Consider the following 4,630-nt stretch of genomic DNA (forward strand, 5'->3'; position numbering starts at 1 on the left):
GGGTTATCCTGACCGAAGCTGTAAGATCTTGATGAAGGTTAGCTAAGAAATAAACTAGACAGGGGTCAAGACCCTTTTGCAATAAAATATTCCAGAGTTGTGACCTGTTGACCTAGTGAAACGCGCTGGACACATCCATAAAAGCCATCGTCAGGCTGCCCTCCTTGGCCATAGTGAAGTTGCCTATTAATAAATGTAACTTTAAACACTGGTCCATGGTGCTCCTCCCACATCTAAAACAATATTATATGTTAGACAAGATCCCCCTCTCATGTAACCACTCTGTTATTTTAGTTAAAATTACCTTTCCTAGAATTTTCACAGATGAATCAATGAGAGATATCGGCCTAAAACACCAAGAATCCCCCTCGCAGCCCCTTTTGGAAGATGGGAATAATAATTGATTTTGACCAGGAGGCCAGGAAACCAGTTGTGCCCACAGCACTAAAGACATTAGCAAGGATTTTAGCCCAGAAATGAGGGTTCCTTTTATAGAGGTCTGTCGGTACACCATCTGGTCCCGGCGCTTTATTACTAGCAGTGTCTCTTATAGCTTTCTCAGTTTCCTCTTCATTAAACTCAAGCGTGGTACAATCTTGATGAAATGAGGACGAGGGAATGCATTCCGAGGTCCCCCTCGCCTCATAAATCGCTTCAAAATGAGAAAGACATTTGGCTTCTGCAATATTACACTCATGTGCCTCAATATCCTCCCCCCCAAAAAATGGGGCATTTATGATAGTCCAGAACCTGGAACTATCCCTTAACACCTCCACGGACAACAGTGAATTCCACGCCTCATCCTTGATTTTTTTTTTCCGACTGTGCAGTACTAGCTTATACTCATTCCTCCTCACGGCTATCAAATCCCTATCCCGTGTTTTTTTTCAAGGCTAACATTAAAGAGTGGTGAGCTTGTGAGCATTTTTCGTCAAACCACGTAGGGCCACACTTGGATCTCATTTTAGTTTTTGTACTTAAATCACGGCCTATCTGAGTGCAAATTCCCTCAAAAGCTCTAAGTACCTAATTCTTGGTGATTAGAGGGTTGGTGCAAATATCTATACTATCTGTGCATTTCTCACATAGGCCCTTTAAAAAGATATCTGGAGTTACATTGGTCCATCTAAGCCTCCTGCCCTGGTCACAGGGTAGTACCTTATTTGGAACCCAGTTCCTGCCACCTTTGCTCAGGATGCCACAGGTAATATCCAGGACAAGGATAACCGGATTATGATCGCTCATAGGAGACTCCTGAGTATTATAGAAAATAACCTTATCAAGTAACAAGGGGGACATAAAAATACAATCTATAATTGTATTACTAGCCTTGGCTTTAAACGTGGGGCACCGATCTTGAGGGTTGACAAAATTAGCTTCAAGAAGATCAACATCAGTTAAAAGGGACTCAAGACCCTCGCCCTGTGTAGTGTGCTCAAAATGTGGGATCTTGGCAAAATTAAAACCATGCGGATCATCAAATGAACAATGTAAATCACACAAATGTGTGTTAAAATCACCCATTAATAAAACATAAAAGGAAGTGGATTGCAATGTATGTGGATGCCAACCCCCTCTTCTCCCGTCTCTGCTGAGTCCGATCTTTTATCGAAACTAGAGCTATCTGTCAGCCCACCAATTATTTATAAGTTCTTCTTCAGCTAACTTAAAATGTTCTGTTATGTAGCTTTTAAGGAATTATTCTTGTTTGTTATTGAGTAGATACACGTAAGCTTTGGTGTATTTCTGCCTCTGGATTTGGGCCACCATTCCCACTTTTCTTCCTGACCGGTCTGTGTGTGTTTTGATAACGCACCCTTGAAGGGTGCTGCTAAATTTTCTTTGTTCTCGAAGAGGCAAATACATTGTTCTGGGAAGTACTTTCATTTCATTCTATGATGGTCCTGTTTTTATGATATGCAGTACTCCAAAATCAGTGTCCGCTTATCTCAAAATGTTATACACTGCTATCTTCTGTTGGGTGAAGTTCATGCCTCTCACATCAGAACAACAATTTTAAGTAAGTCCTTAGATCCCATTAGAGAAACTGAAGAGGAACTCCACAGGCAACCACTCATGAGACCCTTAATATGAAGTGTTCAATATAAAACCAAATCTTGCAAAGGGGCTCCTTGAAATGCTGGATCCAACACCCTCCTATTTCCCTCAGTTTGCAAACCAAGCTAAACATGTAAACTAGTAACCTATGGTTATTATAACTGTCTAGTGAAGTGAACATAATATCCAGATAACATTCTCCTCTTGTTGGCGTTGATCCTATTAGACAGTTATGGAGTGATGCCCTCGCATCCCATCTCCATACTCAAAGACTTCCTTCCTCAGTACCGCTATACCTGCTCTTAGTTGCGGCTTTTAGGACTGTCCTCCTACTCCAACATCTCGGGGCCTGAAGCAGTCCCCCACTGAATGTTTCACGTTCCCTCTTTGAATTTGCTCACTTCTTTGAATACATCTTGCTTGGCATGTTCTATCTTCAGCAGTGTCAGTGGGGATCTCTTTCCAAGGTTTTTGGTCAGGGTACAAATTCACCCAGTTGGACCCTGTGTGGGTTTAAAGACATCTGTTGTTATGAGGGCTACCCCTCAGAGATCCCCAGAACCGCTTTGGCTTCCTTTGTTTTTGAGTATTTACGTCTGTCAATTCCAAGTGAATATCAACCTAAGGGCATGGCCCCATTAATATGAAGTAAAAACCACAATGCCCCTGCACTTGTACAAAAGTATATATAAGGTGTGTGGTAACAACACTGTCAATTAGCTCAATATGAGGGAAAATGGTTTAGAACAACATCCAACTCCTTCAAGTAGATCAATTGTCAGTAATCGTTTTTCAGACAAAATAGGGAAGGAAAATCAGGATGTAATCCGTTGTTGATGCAAAAGAGTTTTCGTTTATTGTTCCTTTAAGTAGGCCAACACGTGTTTCATCGCAGGGAAACAGACTGCGAATCTTCAGGGCTGGATTAAAACATAGAGAGTGCATTTGCGATCATGTTTACGTTTGCGAGTGTATTCAGATGTGACTTGGTAGTGTCACCAAAAGTGACAGGAAGACATGCCAACTTGTGAATAAAGGTGACTTGGTGTTCACAAGTGTGGAGACATTTTACTTTTTGTGAGTAGTGAGAAAAACATTTTTTTGTGCGAATCTGTGACTTTCTTGGTATTGTTATTAGTAGTGACGCGTTGTAGACGGTAGAACATTTTGTGGCCGTTGAAAAATAAGGTGCTATAAGTGAAAAGGTTGTGTCACAACGTGAGGTGTTCAGCAAGGAAAGAGTACGATATCCCGAGTGACTGTTGAGGTGAGTTTATAGACATTTCATCAGAATCCATATGCTTACTGTACTATGGCGCTTAAATGGTGGAAAAGTTACATATTCTCAGGTACGTTTTTCTTTTTAGTACATCATAAATCTCATCTAATACGTGTGGGAACGCTAGGTAGTTATTTAGTTTGAAAATGGCTCTAGGTTCTTGGAAATAAGCTATATGCTGAATGCGATTTCATGCTGTATTATGTTTGTCCATTATTTGAGCGGTAATGTTACAGCCTGTCTACTATCCAGACGAGTGTCGTCTGAAATTGGAATCAGCAAAAGACTGAAGAACTCACAATAGAAAAAAGTTAAAAAGCAAGATATTCTTTTAGAGTAGTCTCTATTTGCGGCGTTCAGTCAGGAGTTAAACACCTAAGAAGTCGAAAAAGATCGAAAAATTGCAAAATTGCAACGCATGCTCGAGTGGAAGTATTAGTTAAGTGGGAAAAGAATAGAGGAGCACTCACCCTAATAGGTGAGGTGCAAGGGCCACCTCGGATACGTGTATTCGAAAGATCCTGTAAGCCGGAGTTTCACTGGTTGAGTGAAGTCGCACTCCGAGACCGGATAAGTCTGTTGGAAGTACAGTCAAGGTTATCTACGTTACCAACGATTTACCCGGATGTTATTACATGGTTCGGTCTATATACATTGTGATAGAAAGGGGTTTCAACATACGCGCGCACAAAAACGCGCGCAAAAAAAGAACAAGAGAGTGGAGGGGGTGGGGGGAAAAAGAGAGATGGACCTACCTCTTAAATAAAGCACAGAGTATAAACCGGGAGGAGAGGATTGACAGGTGACTTCAAATACGTGACACTGTCAACCAACAGGAAAGGCGGGTACACCTACATGTGTCCGTCACAGGAGGGATAAAAAAAGAGCAAAAACGTATTATTCCTGCTAAACCATCGTCTCTGGTAGTATGGGCACAACAATTTTGGTTCGCGGACGTCAGGGAGAGGTTGCTTACCTTGTCGTAGCAGTTCTCCCTCTTGAGTTTCCCGGCGCCGTTTTCCGAAGACGGTCACATGACAGGAAACCCGGCACGAAGATATACCGGCCGGCGGTTTCCTGTTGGTTTAACTACTAGACCGTCAACCCTATGTGCTTGCATTCTCTAGTGGTGGCTGTGGTGAAGAAATACTACCCGACCACAGTGATGCCTATGGGGTTAGGCGTACCCGTATCTGTGTAGCGGGTATTATCCTAGTTTTAAGAGTATTAATTCTCTGAAATTGTGTGAGCCTTATGCCTAAAATTTCATAATGCTAGAGAGATGGGAAATCT

General features: G+C 41.9%; 1 long non-coding RNA gene across 1 annotated transcript; it reads right to left on the reverse strand.

The window, feature by feature from the left end:
* Positions 1–2,720: 2,720 nt before the first annotated feature.
* Positions 2,721–4,183, reverse strand: LOC144819596 (uncharacterized). The gene is made up of 3 exons (XR_013607477.1): positions 4,093–4,183; positions 3,808–3,913; positions 2,721–2,978 (listed from the first exon to the last, which is right to left on the reverse strand). It is a non-coding gene; the product is annotated as an uncharacterized LOC144819596 (long non-coding RNA).
* Positions 4,184–4,630: the final 447 nt, after the last annotated feature.

This window comes from Lissotriton helveticus, chromosome 2_1 (assembly GCF_964261635.1).
Source record: "Lissotriton helveticus chromosome 2_1, aLisHel1.1, whole genome shotgun sequence".
Taxonomy (NCBI): domain Eukaryota; kingdom Metazoa; phylum Chordata; class Amphibia; order Caudata; family Salamandridae; genus Lissotriton; species Lissotriton helveticus.